The sequence below is a fragment of the Elaeis guineensis genome, chromosome 1, assembly GCF_000442705.2.
Source record: "Elaeis guineensis isolate ETL-2024a chromosome 1, EG11, whole genome shotgun sequence".
Lineage (NCBI taxonomy): Eukaryota > Viridiplantae > Streptophyta > Magnoliopsida > Arecales > Arecaceae > Elaeis > Elaeis guineensis.
In genome coordinates, this window is record NC_025993.2 from 87,477,573 (window position 1) to 87,496,648 (window position 19,076).

The 19,076-nt window shown below is 38.3% G+C and overlaps 1 long non-coding RNA gene across 1 annotated transcript; it reads left to right on the plus strand.

Annotated features, from left to right (window-relative positions):
• Positions 1 to 7,603: 7,603 nt before the first annotated feature.
• LOC114913596 (uncharacterized) lies at positions 7,604 to 10,169 on the plus strand. Its single transcript, XR_003799521.2, has 2 exons — positions 7,604 to 8,416; positions 9,911 to 10,169. It is a non-coding gene; the product is annotated as an uncharacterized lncRNA (long non-coding RNA).
• The last annotated feature ends 8,907 nt before the right edge of the window (positions 10,170 to 19,076 follow it).

Sequence of the window (19,076 nt, forward strand, 5' to 3'; positions counted from 1 at the left end):
AATTTCTTTGTAATCAATATTTGACAATAATTCTTCTTCAATAGATAGCATAGCTAAACCATTTAATCTTTCTTGTAACATTGTTGATCGTAAATATGATTTTAATAATTTTAATTTTGAAAAACTTCTTTCAGCAGAGACAACAGTGACAGGTATGGTCAATAATATTCTATATGCAATTGATGTATTTGGATAACAATTCATTTCATTAATATAATTAAGTATATCTATAGCAGTATTGTTTTCTTTTGGCATAATTGCTTTTAGAACTTTTAATTCTGAAAATAAATCAATCCCATCAAGATCATAATGATCACCATTTGTTAAAATATTTTGAAGATTAAGACAAAATTTTTTCAAACTTTCTTCATCCAATGAAATTAATGTTTTGAAATCAAACAAAAATCCAAAATTATTTTCATATAATTGAAATTGTTCAAACCTATGTTTCAATGAAAAGATAGCTTGATCTACTAAATATAAAAAATAATTAACTCTAAATGATTCTTCTGGTGATTGTTCAATATCTACATTAATATTTTCGTCAAATTATTTTTTTCTTTTTACTTGACGTTTTATACGAAATATAGGATCAATTCCCATCTCATTTGCAATTTCCTTAGCTGAAATCATGGCAGAAGTAAAGCCAGTCTCTCTATATCTTTCAAAAAATGAAACTAATCCTTTTAATTGATCAATGGCAACATCTATACGCATATCCTTAGATTGTAAATTTTTACTAACTAAATTAATAGTAAATAGTATATCATACCAAATAATCATTCCTAATAAAAATTCAAAATTTTCAAGCTCATGTGTTGCTAAAGATTCAGTTTCACTCTTTGTTTTTGAATCCTCACAAATTTCAGCTAATTGATATAAAGCTTCTCTTATTTGTGGAGTTTGAAATCTTATTGCTTTGACGCTCTCAATGCGACTTTCCCAACGTGTTTGTGACAATGGCTTTAATATTAAATTAGGTACATTATCAAGTAAAATTTTCCATCTCTTTGTAGAACCATCAAATGCATTATATATACGTTGTATTACACCAAAAAAAGTTTTAGCTTTACTACAAGATGAAGCCATACCACAAAGTGTTAAGTTAAGACTATGACAAGCACATGGTGTATAAAATGCTCTAGAATTTATTTCTAATAATCTTTTTTGTACTTCCTGATTTTTTCCTTTCATATTAGATCCATTGTCGTATCCTTGTCCTCTTATATCATCAATGTTTAAATCAAGAGTTTCTATAATAGATTGTAATTCATTAAAAAGGCCTAAACCTGATGTATTATCTACTTTTAAAAATTCTAAAAAATATTCTTCTATTGTTATTGGTCTTTTTGAGATATTCACACATCGTATGATCAAAGACATTTGTTCTTGATGACTTGCATCTGGAGTACAATCAAGTATAATGGAATAATATTTTGCTTCTTTAATTCTTTTAATTATTAAATTTTTTATATTAAATGCTAATGCAATTACTAACTCATCTTGAATTTTATGACTAAGATAATGATATTGAATTTCATTATTTTGAATACGTCTAAGATGTTCTTGCATAATGGGATCAAAAACAGCAATCATTTCAATTAATCGTAAAAAATTACCATTACTATTTTGATAAATTTTTTCATTCGTTCCACGAAAAGCTAGAGAACTTTGAGCAAGAAATTTAACAGCAGCTACTATTCTTAATAGTACTTTTTTCCAATATTCTTTCTCTTTATTAATTTGCTCTTGAATATGTTTATCGATTGTTTGATTTTTTTTAAATCTATTCTGTAAATCAATCCAAATGGTCATATTATGAATGTGATCATTACTAGTTTCATGAGCTTTAAGTCTTTCACTAAGGTGTTTCCAATCTCTAAAGCCATCACTTGCTAATTGACTTCTACTACTATTATCATTTGATTTAAATAGCTTACAACAAAAACAAAACAATTTGTCTAACTCTTTTGAATATACTAACCATTTTCGATCATGTTGCTCTCCATTTGGTAAAGTTCGATCATAATGTGTTAAAGAAAAATATCTATTATATTGATCAAGAGGAAACTTTATATTAATATCTCTTTTAGGACTATTTTTAATTAATAAATCTTTAGAATTTGTATCAAGACTATCCCATATCCTAGGATCATAAATGTCAAAAGTATTTGATTCACTTGATTTTTCATTCATTAAATTTTTATCACCACTAATGAGATCATCTGTGCTATTAGTATTATCATTATTAATAATATTATTATCATTATTTAATTCATAAGTAATATTTGTATTTTTATTGACAAATTCACTAGCAATATTATTTGAATTCTCAACTATATCACTTTTTTTACTTATAATAAATTTATCAAGACCTCCTTTTAATGATTGAGTTAATTGTTCTTGTTTTCTTTTTTTCTTAAGTTTTTCATGACCCGAAGGATATTTTCTAGGTATCATTTTGATAAATAAAATAATAAATATTAGCTAAAATTAGTAATCAATAAATTTAAAGTTTAGAACAATAGAACCTGATTTAAAGCTTTTTGATAGAACAATAGAACTTACTTGAAGGCTTTGTTGATGGAACAAAATTTGAGCAAAAGCTACTGTAATTGTAATAAAAATTTAAACCTGAAAAATAAAACATGACAATTAATCAATTATTTTAAGAATAAGATATAGTAAAAATAATAAGAAAATGAAGTGAAACCACAAGCTATCTAAAAAAATAAGATGGATATAAAGACCATAATTATATTTATTTAAAAAAGCAAGTCCTAGATGTACAAAATTAAATATATTCCATCATATGCAAGAATATTGACCTATTGATTGAGACTCTCACATAGACGAACCAAATTTCATATACCTAAACCAATTGGATTATAATTAACAAATCCATGTAATTATATTGTGTGAACCATTTTTTTTTTTTATTGTGTGGACTGTGGACCATCTTTTTTTTTCCTTCTTCTTCTTCCATAGTAAAACAGAGGACTCATCCTCTCTTTTTTTTAATAGAACAGTGTGGATCATCTTTTTTTTTTTTATTTTTTTATTGTGTGAACTGTGGATCATTTTTTCTTTTCTCTTTTTTTTTCCTTTTTCTTCCATGGTAAAATAGGGGATCCTTTCTTTTTTTTTTTTTTAACGGAATAGAGGACTCATCCCTCGTTCCTGAGGTAAGGTCGTAAGGGAGATCCTTCTCTCCGGCCAACACCGCCCACAACTAAAGGAGCGGTCTCCGACGATCGGATGACGACAACCACAGGCTCCAATGATTTTTTTTTTAATTTTAAATTTATTACATATGTATAGAGAATGGTCAGAGAAAAAGTTCATCTGGAAGACTCAATGAGCTGAGAACAAGAGAAGCTGAGAGTACAACATATTCAAGGATCTAAAAAGAGAAATAAAAAAATTTATATATAAAGCATCAAAAAATTCAATTCAGCCAACAGTGGTCGAATAGTTTTTTTTTTCCTTCTTTTTCCACGGTAAAACAAGGACTCTTTCTCTCTGTTTTTTTTTTTTTTAACGAAACAGAGAACTCATCCCTGTTCCTGAGGCAAGGCCACAACCCACAAGGGAGATCCTCCTCCCCGGCCAACACCGCCCACAACTAAAGCCTTCGACGACAACTACAAGCTCCGGTGAAAAAAATGAAAAAATAGGGAAACTTGTTGAACTAAGATTTCAAAAATTTTTCTGACAATAAATCAGCAAAAAATTAAGTTTAAAATTCATAGCAGATTGAAAGAGGAGGATTGAAGAGATTTACTTGATTTTTTGACAGATTTTGATCTGATTTTTGACGTCCAAAATAAGGAAGAATCACCGATGGACAGCAGAATAGGATGAAAAGATCGGAGACGGAGGAGGAGGCGGGGGAGAGGAGCTACAGGTTGTGAGAGGGAGAAGACGTTTGATTTATCTAAAAAAGCCGTTGGGGTGCTGGGACTCGAGAGAGGAAGGGGCCTTTGGTTTACCCAGACGGAAAAAAAAAAAAAGGGGCCTGGGGCGGTCGCCCGCTTTGACCCGCCCCAGGGCCGGCCGTGCTCTCTTTCTCTCTTCCCTCTTCCCGTTGCCTTGTGTGTGAGTGTCTGTGTGGGTGAGTGTTTGTGTGTGTGAATCTCCCGTGTTCCCTCTCTTTACCTCTCTCTCTTCTGTGGGTGTGGAGTGGGAAACAGTGAAGGGAAAACAGAGAAAGAAAAGGAAAAGAGGAAAAGAAGGAGAAGAAGGGAAAAAAAAATAGGGTGCTGACCTGAGGTTCTGTCTCTCCCATCATTGTAAGTAAACCCTAACCTCTCTTAGTCTTTAATATGATTTAAATCTGGATGTAATTGCTATATGGTTTGGGGAATAATGGATGAATATTAAGGGAAAATAATTGCTGATTTTGGGGTGCATTGAATCTGCCTATGATAATTCGGGATTTTTAATTAATTAATGGTTAAGTATTTGAATAGGAAAATTTAACCGAGACTAGTCAACTGGTTGCTCAACCAATTTGCAAAGTTTGGGAATTTTTGAATATTAAATGATGGGATAAATAAATCCCAGATTGGGGCTGTTGGGCGGGGAAAAACAGGAAACCAGAAATTCAGGGTTTAGAATTTTTATGGAGTTTTATAGGTTGTTTCAAGGAAATAATGTGATATTGATTTCAGATTATATATATATGTTTGGATTATTCAGTTCCAAGGAGTATCGGTAAAGTTTTAGATAACTTGATTGAGGATTTTTGCCAGGTAAGTAACCTTTACTTAATCAAGGTAATTGCATAAAGTGATAAATGACTATTACTTGACGATGTTCATTGATTTAATTGCTACCACATACTTTAAAAATTATGAGATTTGCTGGCTATATTAATTATACTGATCCAAGCATGAATTGTAAAACTATCAGTATTTCAAGTTTCGAATGCTCATGATGATTTGCAAACCAATATGTACAGATTTATTAGATCGGCTTCTAATTGATAGAATTTGAAAACACTTGGCATGAATTTATAGAATTTATGTTAGCAAAGATGAATATATTAATTTGGAAAACCATGTTGCATTTAGATTATTGAAAGTTTGATGATTAGTCATCTTAATGAATTTCATGTACTGATTATTGTTTCGAAATTTTATATATGTTGCAACTTATATATGTTATAATAATGATTGTTTGATTTGCGTTTGTATATGTATATTGAACTCCCAGTCTACCTACATTCTAGACGCTGCCACGTGGGGGTTTTATGTTGGTAATTGATATGGATTGTTTCGGAACTTGGCACTTTGGACCTACTCCACAGGGGTTAAATATGATACTCTGGACCTACTCCACGAGGGTTAAATATAGTACTCTGGCCCTGTCATGAGGATTATATGTGGCCATGGTGGTTTAGACTGATGAGTTATTATAATGCTTTTGAAAAATACTATCATATGATATTATTGAAAATTTGGAAGTAATTATCTGGTTTTATGTGGATTGTGAAATACCTTAGTTTATATATGAGATCTCGGTGATTTGTAAAATTATCGGTATTCGAGTTTGAAGGTAATTATCAGATTTTTATGTGAATTTTGGAATACTTTTACTGTATACATGAGTTTTGGTTTGTATGGTTATATCTATATTGTGGAGTTGTTAGTTTGACCCTAACTATATATATGATATGCTGATATTCTAATTCTTATATCAAATACCTATTTGTCTCTAGTAATTTGATTTCTTTGATTATGTCTTGGTTGCCTATTGAGCCGTGAAGCTCATAAACTTTCATATGTGATTTTCAGATTCAAAAATCATTTTTGGAGATCAGACCTTGGCATTTTAGGATTTGTATATAGAAAGTGAGGTCGGTTTGCAAAAGGTGGTTAGTTCTTGGGATAGTAAGTGTATATTGATGGTTATACTAGTCTGATGTAAATTCTATAAAACTTGAAGATGTAAACTAATTTGTGAAATAAAAGTTAGTTGTTCTGCTATACTGCTACCTGTGGAATGAGTATGTTATCTTTCATATTGTGTTGAAGTTTTGCTAGGTTGAATACCTTGCATGCCTATAGGGAGGGTACTCTGTAAGTATGTGGCGGCTGCTCACATCTTCAGAATATTATTTTAATTTAAATTTTGGGTTAGGGTCACGATAGTTAAAGTTATATTAGAGCTAGATTTAGGATATAGGAAGGTATTAGAGTTAAGGCATGTGCTGAGTATGAGTAGGGTAATTATAGGATGATGAGATATAAAAATTTGTCTTTATTATTCTAAATAGTTATTGATCATATCTTTCGATCTATTTGAAATTTTGAAATAAATTTTGATGATGTTTTAGCAATAAATTGAAGATGGTATCAATGATTTTATGAATATTGACAGTATAATAGTAAGGATTGCAACATTGGGAAGTTTCTTATGATCAGAGTCTATTATTTATGTGGGTGATAATTCTTTGATGAATAAGATATGTGATTAGTGCTATTTTTTTAATATATGACATATTAATTGCAGATAATGTAGATCACCGATATATCCCCAAAGGTCATTTTGACGGAAGTGACAAGAAATTTGGGACTCCCTGATCCGGTCTATGGAGTTTAGATGGTAGAGGGATGACATGTTAAATCTTTTGTGGAGGTAACTGTGAATAGGAGAGACCCACCCCATGAAGTAACAAGAACTGTGGGTTCTCTTGAGGTAGAACAAGTAAAATCTGAGTAAGCAGCAATTTATGCTTTTAATTCTCTAAAATGCCAATACCACTTTAAAGTGCGAGATGTTAACTTTTCAGATCGAGAGTATTATAAATATTCTTTTCAAAGAGTAAGCACTAAGTACTATGCTGTAACAGTGGAACTTTAACAAATGAGATGGGACTTTGAGAGACTGAAAGAGATAAATCAAAGGCATTTGATGGATGTTTTGCTCTTCAGCATCAGGTAAATAGGTTGAGACAAGGGCTCCCTCCATATGTAGAATCATCATCTGGAGAAAATTAAAGTAGAGGAAGAGTAAAGAAAGGTATGATTTATTATTGCATCAGATAAGTTATACCATATTTATCTAAATATATGATCTTAATTATTTTCTTTTATGTAATAGAGGATGCAGTAGTGAGCATTTCTGCATTAGATAATTGTAATTTTTCAAAATGAGTTAAACATCTCGGTATGTTTTGAAAAAGGATTTAAGGCAATATTCAAGGATTCAAGAAATTGTCAGTTGATCAAATATTCTTAGTGAACTTAGGAAGAAAGTTAAGGTTTGGAATAGATTAGAATGGACATACTAAGTTTAAGTTAAATTTTATAGTTTATATAATCCTTTGCATAATACCTAGTATGAAACATGTATGTACTTAGAAACAATTGGAAGCCAACTATCTGTAAGGGTATTTGAAAATACCTAAGGACTATAATAAACTTAAAGATTATAGATTTTAGAAGTATTCTTATTAGTAAGAATTATGTTTGAAGAATGCTTGCAATTATCGGTAATAATGATGATGGAAATTATCGATAGAGCTTGCAATTAGTAGTATGAATTTAGTAATGAAAGTTATATGCTAGATGATGATTTATGTTTGAAGAATGCTTAAAGCTATGATGGTAATTTAAAAGTTTTGACACATGGGCATATATCCTTATTGGACATTGCATATTTGAGGTAGTTTCTAGGTTAAAATAATGTTGGATGGATATAAGAAAGGAAAATGATTAGCAATTGCAGTCATCCACCAATAGTGAAACATATTAGCTAAATGTAAATTTTATGATGCGATCATTCTTGAGGGCTATGAAACTAAAGGAGATATGATATATTTGGATCATTTTGAACTTCAGTATGCAAATTTTGAGGACAAAATTTATTTCAGAGGGGAAGATTGTGAGATCCAGCCTGGCCTGGCCTAGGGTCTGTGCCACGCAGGGGTCCGCATGTTGCGGACCCATGGCCATTGGCGGAGGAAGCCGCACGCTTGCCACCATGGAAGAGGAAGGAAAAAAATCCCACCCCTCCCTATTTGGTGGAACCAAAAACTTCTCAACCTCCCGCTCTCTCTCTCTCTGTTCTGCTCTCTCACGCTCACTCTCTCCATCTCTCCCTCTTTCTTCTAGGTTTTTCCCCTCCCCGGCCCCTCTCTTTTTCCCTCTCCCATCCCTCTTTTTCTCTCTCTTTTTTCCTCTCTTGCTCTCTTCCCTCTTCTCGTTGCCCTATGTGTGTGTCTGTGTGTGTGAGTGTTTGTGTGTGTGAATCTCCCATGTTCCCTCTCTTTCCCTCTCTCTCTTCTGTGTGTGTGGAGTGGGAAACAGTGAGGGGAAAATAGAGAAAGAAAAGAAAAAGAGGAAAAGAAGAAGAACAAGAAGAAGAAAAAAAAAGGGTGCTGGCCTGAGGTTCTATCTCTCCTATTATTGTAAGTAAACCCTAACATCTCTTAGTCTTTAATCTGATTTAAATCTGGATGTAATTGCTATATGGTTTGGGGAATAATGGATGAATGTCCAGGGAAAATTATTGCTGATTTTGGGGTGCATTGAATCTGCCTATGATAATTCAGGATTTTTAATTAATTAATGGTTAAGTATTTGAAGCTGAAAATTTAACCGAGACTTGTCAACTGATTGCTCAACCAACTTGCAAAGTTTGGAAATTTTTGAATATTAAATGATGGGATAAATAAATCCGGATTGGGCTGTTGTGCAGGAAAAACAGTAAACCAGAAATTCAGGGTTTAGAACTTTTATGGAGTTTTATAGGTTGTTTCAAGGGAATAATGTGACAAGATTATATATGTGTTTGGATTATTAGATTCCAAAGAGTATCGGTAAAGTTTTAGGTAACTTGATTGAGGATTTCTGCCAGGTAAGTAACCTTTACTTAATCAAGGTAATTGCATAAAGTGATAAATGACTATTACTTGACAATGTTCATTGATTTAATTGCTACCACATACTTTGAAAATTATGACATTTGATGGCTATATTAATTATATTGATCCAAGCATGAATTGTAAAGTTATCAGTATTTCAAGTTTCGAATGCTCATGATGATTTGCATACCAATATATACAGATTTATTAGATAGGCTTCTAATTGATAGAATTTGAAAACACCTGGCATGAATTTATTGAATTTATGTTAGCAAATATGAATATATTAATTTGGAAAATCATGTTGCATTAAGATTATCAAAAGTTTGATGATTAGTCATCTTTATGAATTTCATGTACTGATTATTGATTTGGAATTATATATGTTGCAACTTATATATGTTATAATAATGATTATTTGATTTGAGTTTGTGTATGTATATTGAGCTCTCAGTCTACCTACGTTCTGGACCTTACCACACGGGGGTTGTATGTTAGCAATTGATGTGGATTGTTTCGAAATTTGGCACTTTGGACCTACTTCGTAGGGATTAAATGCGGTATTCTAGATCTACTCTGCAGCAATTAAATGTGGTACTCTGGGTCCTGTCATAGGGATTATATGTGGCCGTGGTGGTTTAGACTGATGAGTTATTATAATGCTTTGGAGAAATACTATCATAAGATAATATCGAAAACTTGGAAGTAATTATCTGGTTTTATATGGATTGTAAAATACCTTAGTTTATATATGAGATCTCTGTGATTTGTAGAATTATCGGTATTTCAATTTTGAAGGAAATTATCTGATTTTTACGTGAATTCTAGAATTCTTTTACTTTATACAGGAGTTTTGGTTTGTATGGTTATATCTATGTTGTGGAGCTGTAGGTTTGATCCTAACTATATATATGGTATTGCTGATATTCTAATTCTTATATCAAGTACCTATTTGTCTCTAGCAGTTTGATTTCTTTGATTTTGTCTTGGTTACTTACTGAGCCATGAAGTTTATAAATTTCCATCTGTGTTTTTCAGATTCAGGAATCATTTTTGAGGATCAGATTCAGGAATCATTTTTGAGGATCAGACCTTGGCATTTTGGGGCTTGTATATAGAAGGTGAGGCTAGTCTGCAAAAAGTGGTTAGTTCCTAGGGTAATAAGTATATATTGATGGTGGTATTAGTCTAATGTAAATTCTGTAAAATTTGAAGATTTAAATTGATCCATGAAATAAAAAGTTAGTTGTTCTATTATACTACTGCCTGTGCAATAAGTATGTTATCTTTCATATTATATTGAAGTTTTGTCAGATTGAATGCCTTGCATATTTATAGAGAAGGTTCTCAGTAGGTATACGGCGATTGCTCATGCCCTCAAAATATTATTTTAATTTAAATTCTGGGTCAAGGGCGTGACAGGATGGAAAGCATGAAACGCTGATTAATATCAAGGATGGGCTCCCTATGCGATGCAGCATCCGAGACGATGGATCACCTACTGCTTCCATGCCCCTTCTCAAGGGTGATTTGGGTCTACAAGATTTCGACCCACAAGATTTACCATCTTCACTTGAAACTCTTTGGGACACATGGAGATTGGAAAAAAATAGACAAAGCGTAATCGCAGGGCTGGACATTTTACTGGCTGCCGGATTCTGGAGCCTATGGAAAGAAAGAAATAGAAGATGTTTTAATTTCCACGCTCTATAACCAAACCCTCTTGCAAAGCAAATAACCAGATTATACTTAAACTGGACAGATCGAGCTCAGTTGGCAGGAAACAATCAGGTCGTTGCAGTGCGGCAGTCAATCATCCAACTCTTTAATTTCAGCTGATACACAGTCATCAGCCCTCACACAAAGAATTACCAAACTCCCATAAACCTAGCTATACCAAAACCTGTAACAGATGTCCCACAACTGCTGAACATTCAGCAACTTTCACCTGGAGCCTGTAAACCTGATACTACAAACCTGTAAACCTTTCTCACCCCTATATCCTATCACTGTAACTTACATATTTACATATTTGCTAATATATAAATTGAGTTAGGCCTTCCCTAACTCATTTCCATCAAAAAAAAAAAAAAAACAAAAAACAAGCAAAAAAAAAACAAAAAACAAAAAACTAAGGGTGAGGCTGTCACCACCAGTGACATGAGAGCTCCAACCAGGAGAATTCCGACCACGAGAACTCGGACCTTTCGCCGACCTAACCCCCCTCCCATCAGAACCCGACGAGCCATCCATATCCCATCCGAAACCATAACCATCAGCAAACCACTCACCTTACGAATTGCCATTGATATCCCTCTGTCTGGGGAACAACCCATCGCACTCAATCGGCTATAAACTCTGGTCGGAGAACAAGTTTCTGGCATTTCAGATAAGAAACCACGTCGTCCCAGGGCCAGAGATCACAAGAAAGTAAGAGGATCCCACCCCATAGGGCACAGGCACCAACTTCAGTATGGTCGACACGTCGCCATCAGATCTCAAACAACCTTGCATCGTTGCCAGGCAAGAAAGCCTTCGCTCTGTCAAATCTCCCAAACCTTCAGCCAAGGGAGAATGGACTGTAAGTTGTTCGCAAGCAAGAAACTCGAAGGAAAAGCAATGGACAAAAAGTGTTACAACAAGGAATATCCAACGCGTGGTGGTGGTCCGGTATCAGATATTAAATTATCAGAAGCAGAGTGGAGAAGAGTCCCAGAAAACCGCAGCATGCTCGTGTGACATATGTGTTGTAATTCTTATTTTTATTTTTTGAATGGAAGGGAGGCAGGAATAGCCACCCGGCCTTTATTGAAGGTACGAAAAAAATTACAAGAGAGAGGAAAAAAGAGTTAACAAAAAAAGTTGTAATACATTGGGTATACATATAGAAACAGCATTGAACAAAATGTGAAGAAAAAAATATATTAGCAGGGAGGCTTGCTTGCATGAACAAAACAGCTGCCATCTCATCCTCCCACCCACTCCCATCGTATTGGAACGCCCAACCATACTGCCGCTGTTCATAACCATGCCCAAGCATTGGTCCTCCATGACTTTGTCGGTTGTTCCTTCCTTGCTAGCTCTGTAACTGGCTTATTGCTATTGCCCTCTCACTTGCTTTTAATCCTTGGAAGCGATGTTGATGGAGAAAGGCTTTTGCTGGTCATTGAAGGCTGTAAAAGCTTGCTTAAGATATGATTTCTTAAGAACTGATACTACCTCTGAGTCTCTTGTTTGGCACCTCTTACTCTTCTCTTGGGATGCTCTTTTTGTTTTATGTCCCTTTGGGAGGTGATGATGGAGGATGATTTTAATCAACATTTTTCTTAGTGATGACTTAATCCTAGATAAAGGATGTTCTACCAAGTCTCCTTTTGATCTTTATTTATTCTCTGCTCAAAATAGTTCTTAACATTTGTTTTACAGGTCCTTTTGTTTTTTATATTCTTCTGTACTTTTCTATTGTATGTAAGCCCTTGAAAATTCTCTCATTTTCAATAAAGCTCAGTGAGTAATGAGAAAACTTCCATCACTCCCCTCTTCTATCTGAAAAAACTTTTATGCTAAAGATGCAAGTTGGGTGGCCATACATTTTTCTTGAGTGGATTTGCATTCTTTCACATCTTCTATATATCGCATCCTTAGTGAAGCCTGGTGTAGTCACCCAATTTTTAGTTAAGCCTAATGTAGTCACTAAATTTTTGATGAAACAGAAGGCTAAATTTTTGATGAAAATTTTAGCTCACCTTGTTTTCTAACTGGTTTCCTCTAAAATCTCAATTAAACAATGCTTCATTGAAATTAAAGTGTGCCATTCTAATTAAGTGGATATGATCTTCAGGTTGATGTTTAAAGCAACTAAATTTTAGTCATGGACAAATTGGTCTAATTTTACTTGGTTAATAATTCTGTGTGATCATGTAAAGTTTTCTTTCCTTTTTGCTTTTTTAATAAAATAGCACGCCATAATATAAGCATTAAGCTTCACACGGATATGAGGAGAAATGTTGCTTAGAGAAAAGCATCAAGCTTCAAATGTTTCTGTATCTATGGATGGTGATGATGTGTGCATGCATTTGCCAAACTTGGGTGGTTGTGATTTCACCTTGTCATTAGAATTAATCTTTTTAATTATATAAATTGGTCTTCAAACTCCAACTTCTAGAAGATGTATGATTGTTTTTTCCCCTTAAGTGGGATGTATTTATCATAAAAAATAAAAAAAATAAAAAAGATAGAAAGAAAGAAAAAAAGAAAGTACAACTCTTTGAATGGATGGCTCAAATCCACCAACTGCAGTAGGAACCAAGATAGAGGTCGTAAACCAATTTCACACATCTGATGGTTGTAGTTTCATGTAGCATAGATTAATGAAATATGCTTCCTCCAACTCATTTCTGAGTAGTTAGAAATCATGATTGAGATCTAACTCGCATTAGGTTTTAGATCATTATGGAATATAGCGGATACAAATCATACCACTATTGTTTAACTTGGATTGCTTTGGACTAGAATTTAATACTACAAAGATGGGCAGGTTGCTTCTCTTGCTCTCTCCAAGATTTTTTTTTTTTTTTTTGCTTTTTTGTTTTTGCTTTTTTAATTTTATTTTCTTATTTTCTTTCCAACTCATCCTCTTAATAATATGTCACGCCCCGAATCCAATACCCGGGTCGGATACGTGATGGCCGCACACTCCTTAGAGCAAGCCCTAAAGAATATGCAAAGCCAAAATAAATCATTAAATCTAAACATCCATAATAATTCATTTCAACAATAATTCGTAAAACCTTGCATAATTACAAATTAAATTTCTTCAATTCTTTGATCAGATACTATGACACTCTATTTATCCTTCTGCTCACCCGTAAATCCAAGTCATAGCCAATCATAAGCATCTTGTAACTCTGAGAAGAAAAAGAAAGATGAAGGGGTGTGAACTTTACAGCCCAGTAAGAATTCCCATATCACACTGATATAGTAATATAGTCTGAAAATAAGGATAAGCAGTAAGATATAAAATCTCATATTCAATGTCCAGAATAATGCAAACATTCATAAATTTTCTGTCTTGTCAAAATAGATGCATCATCATATATTAACAGGTGAAACACTTTTGTTCAACAATTGTTTCATGTCTTATCTTTCATTTCTCCTTTCATAATCACATGATTTTTAACATTTTCTTTCTGGCTTTGGACTATCCAAGTCTATACCTCAGTCATCATCCGGATTGAATCCACTTAAAAAGTCTTTCAAGACTGTCCCAGGATGAGCTCCTGGCCGGCTGTCCCATGTACGAAAGCCCGTGAGAGGCTGTCCCAGGCATAAGCTCCTGGCGGACTGTCCCAGGCATGAGCTCCTGGCCGGCTGATCCACCTGTAAGCCAGTGGGGGCTGTCCCAGGCATGAGCTCCTGGCGGGCTGTTCCACATGACAAGACTAGTCCATACCATATATCTCTTTCTTTTCATTAAATCATTATGTGTTGATTTCATCAAATCAATTCTGACTTGCATTATGATCAATTCAGATATGTCATATCCATATAATCATGCCATCAATCTCTGATACCTATATATTGACATACATACTCATGCTCAAATCAAATAACAGTATCTCAGGTATAATAAATTCATCGATCTCAAATCCGACGATGCAAAACCAACAGTAAAATAGCATATATATAATAGTGATCATGTACAGGGATTCTTACCTTTACCGGTGACTGATCCAAGCACAGAAATCAATGTTCTTCTTTGATTTATGAATTTCTCTAACAAAATATTCCACTCGATATCTTATGCAGACAATCTTCTCTTCGTAACCCTGATCAAATATAAAGATTATATATGGAGAAAATTATCGATAATCGATCCTAATAATACAGATCGAGGATCTCTCTTAGGATTAACCAAAATTAGGACTTGTCTATGTATCTGGATCCTCCACTGATCCATAAGACTTCTAGAGAGAGAAAATTCATGAAGAGAGAGAAAATTCTAGAGAGAGAAAGTAGAGAGAGAAAGTGGAGAGAGAAACCTTCGTATCCTTCTGATGAGGCAATCATGGTCGAGATCATCAGAGGTCCTATCAGGGTGACTCAATATAAATCAAGTGTTACAAATTTCGAATAGGATCGAACTGGGATCAGATCTACCGCACGAATTTTGGAGCAACCTCAGATCATCTTATTTTCATCTCAATTTTATCCTAGGGTCCGTGATAAAATCAGAGAGAGAGGAAGACTCTAGAGAGACAAAATCCATAAAAAGAGAAAAAGTCTAGAGAGAGAAAATAGGGAGAGAATCTAGAGAGAGAAACTGGAGAGAGAAAGTAGAGAGAGGAGAGAGAGAAAATTTTTCTCTCTTCTTCTTCTTTTTATTTTATTTTATTTTATTTTTATTTTTATTTTTCTCTTTCTCTTTTTCCTTTTTTTTTCTTTTCTTTTTCTTTTTCCTTTTTCTTTTCTTTTCTTCTTCTTCTTCTTCCTTCTTCTTTTCTTCCCGCGGCCTCCCTTGGCTGAAATAGGGGAGGACCGTGAGGTCCCCCCCTCAGTGGCTCGGGCTCCGACGGCTTGGCCGGAGATCTGGCAACGACGGCGATGGGGTTCGGCCGGCAGCGAAGAGGAGAACGGCGACAAAAATAAGAAAAAATTCAGAAAACAGGGGATTTCTTGTTCATGGATTTTTCGGCGATCCTGATGGTCGGCGAGGAGTCTAAAACCATGGGAAGAAAGAGAAGAGGGAGAGAAAGAAAGATTGAACCCTTACCTGAACTCCGGTGGCCTCTTCGACCTTCAATTTTTGGCGAACACGAGAAGAGGCTGCCGCGGCTTCTACGGAGAAAAGGAGAGGAATCGGGCTCGACGGTCGCCGGTGGAGGCTCGTGAGGGAGAGGAGAGTCTTATTTATAGAGAATCCTAGAGTTCTAAGAGGCCTAGAGTCCTTCTCCGATCGGGATTCATCGGAGAAGAAGACTCCCGGCTCGTGAGGGAGAGGAGAGTCTTATTTATAGAGAATCCTAGAGTTCTAAGAGGCCTAGAGTCCTTCTCCGATCGGGATTCATCGGAGAAGAAGACTCCCTTCGGGAGTCTCCTTCCATCCCTTTATTTTTTTATATATATATATGGGTTTGTTGGGTATAAAATACCCTCAGCTGAAGTTCTCAGCAAGAAGACCCCGCCCGAGCTCCTACGGGAGCCGGGCTCTATCACCAACTCCGACTGCCGGTAAGCTCCGTCCGGACTCCTATGGGAGCCAGACTTCGCCTCGACTTTGATTGCAGATAAACTCCGCCCGGACTCCTACGGGAGCCGGGCTCCGTCGCCAGCTCCAACTGCAAGGAAGACTCCGCCCGGACTCCTACGGGAGCCGGGCTCCGTCACCAACCTCGACTACAGAGCAGCTCCGCCCGGACTCCTACGGGAGCCGAGCTTCATCCACAACTCCAAGGAAGACTCCGCCCGGACTCCTACGGGAGCCGAGCTTCATCCACAACTCCAAGGAAGACTCCGCCCGGACTCCTACGGGAGCCGAACTTCATCCACAACTCCAAGGAAGACTCCGCCCGGACTCCCACGGGAGCCGGGCTCCGTCACCAACTTCAACCGCTGGTAAGCTCCGTCCGGACTCCTACGGGAGCCGAACTTCGCCTCGACTTTGATTGCAGATAAACTCCGCCCGGACTCCTACGGGAGCCGGGCTCCGTCGCCAGCTCCAACTGCAAGGAAGACTCCGTCCGGACTCCTACGGGAGCTAGGCTCCGTCACCAACCTCGACTACAGAGCATCTCCGCCCGAACTCCTATGGGAGCCGGGCTTCATCCACAACTCCAAGGAAGACTCCGCCCGGACTCCTACGGGAGCCGGGCTCCGTCACCAACTTCGACTGCTGGTAAGCTTCATCCGGACTCCTACAGGAGCCAGACTTTGCCCCTGACTTTAATTGCAGGTAGATTCTGGCCGTGCTCCTACGGGAGCCTAACTTCGCAACCGTAAGGAAGGTTCCGTCCGGACCCCTACGGGAGCCGGACTCCGCTCACACCTCTGACTGCAAAGAAGACTCCGCCATGACTCCTACGGGAGCCGGGCTCCGTCACCAACTTCAACCGCTGGTAAGCCCCGTCCGGACTCCCACGGGAGCCGGACTTCGCCTTTGATTTCAAATTGCAGGGAGGCTTCGCCCGGACTCCTACGGGAGCTGGACTTCGCCTACGACCTCAACTGCAAGTAGACCGCGTCCAGACTTCTACGAAGGACTCCGTCTTCTATTCTGACTGCGGGAAGACCCCGCTACCAACTCCAACCGAACTTCAACCGACGGGTCTGCACTCCCCGATGCAGCACAGCAACGGTTACGATCCTGCTCCACCTCTTGCGACGGATTCCGTGCGGCTCCACTATGCCCTGGCAGACCGCTATGATGCCCACGATCCTGCTCCACCTCCTGTGACGGATACTGCGTGATTCTTCCACCCTCTGGCAAGTCGCGACAATGGACGCCGCTCCACTCCCTGCGGCAGACTCCACGTGGCGTGCGACAGTGAGGGCCACGGGTCCACTCCACTACTCCTCGCAACAAATTCCCCCTGACTGTGGGCGGCCCACTACCAGACGGTTATGAACGTCGCTGTCAATTTGTTGCACCCTCCGCCTATAAAAGGAAGACCCAGATACGTTATTCTCTAAGCCCTATTTTCTATCCCAAAACTCTGCTAAAATCCCCGTTCGAGCACTCCATTCTTTTTGAGGCAGAGAACTGACTTGAGCGTCGGAGGGTCTTGCCGGAGCAACCCCACCTCCGGTTGAGACTTCTTTTGCAGGTCCCGACGGCGACCGCGACTCCCTCGACTCCAGCTTCTCCGGTGCAAGCGAATTTTTGCACCAACAGGATTGGCGCTCGAGGAAAGGTGAGTACCGCTAGAATTCTGAGGTGGGGTAAGGGCCCCAAAAGTGAAAGGACGGGTTTAAATAGACCCTGGGATCCGGCGCTATAATGATCGCGAATCCCCCCAGGCTAGCCCGTGCTCGACACGTGTCCCACTCACCACGGCAGGCGGCTGAAAGTGGCTGACGGTTGGCAGGACTATTATTGTGCCGTACTTGGGCCAGTGTACCTGCAGGAATTTCGAAGAGTCCTCTCATATCGCCCCGATTCGAAAAGACTCCAGCACGCACACATTTAATGCCAAAATATCTGGAGGCGGTCGTACACAAGGTTCGAGGGGGCAACTTCGGCTGTGCCAACCTCTCTGTACTTCCTTCATTCAAAATTCAAACTCGAAAGTAGGGTGACTGGTGTTGGGTATAAAATACCCTCAGCCGAAGTTCTCAGCAAGAAGACCTCGCCCGAGCTCCTACGGGAGCCAGGCTCTATCACCAACTCCGACTGCCGGTAAGCTCCGTCCGGACTCCTACGGGAGCCAGACTTCGCCTCGACTTTGATTGCAGATAAACTCCGCCCGGACTCCTACGGGAGCCGGGCTCCGTCGCCAGCTCCAACTGCAAGGAAGACTCTGCCCGGACTCCTACGGGAGCCGGGCTCCGTCACCAACCTCGACTACAGAGCAGCTCCGCCCGGACTCCTACGGGAGTCGAGCTTCTGCCACAACTCCAAGGAAGACTCCGCCCGGACTCCTACGGGAGCCGAGCTTCATCCACAACTCCAAGGAAGACTCCGTCCGGACTCCTACGGGAGCCGAACTTCATCCACAACTCCAAGGAAGACTCCGCCCGGACTCCTACGGGAGTCGGGCTCCGTCACCAACTTCAACCGCTGGTAAGCTCTGTCCGGACTCCTACGGGAGCCAGAATTCGCCTCGACTTTGATTGCAGATAAACTCCGCCCGGACTCCTACGGGAGCCGGGCTCCGTCGCCAGCTCCAACTACAAGGAAGACTCTGCCCGGACTCCTACGGGAGCCGGGCTCCGTTACCAACCTCGACTACAGAGCAGCTCCACTCGGACTCCTACGGGAGCTGGGCTTCATCCACAACTCCAAGGAAGACTCCGCCCGGACTCCTACGGGAGCCGGGCTCCGTCACCAACTTCGACTGCTGGTAAGCTTCGTCCGGACTCCTACGGGAGCCGAACTTTGCCCCTGACTTTAATTGCAGGTAGATTCTGGCCGTGCTCCTACGGGAGCCTAACTTCGCAACCATAAGGAAGGTTCCGTCCGGACCCCTATGGGAGCCGGACTCCGCTC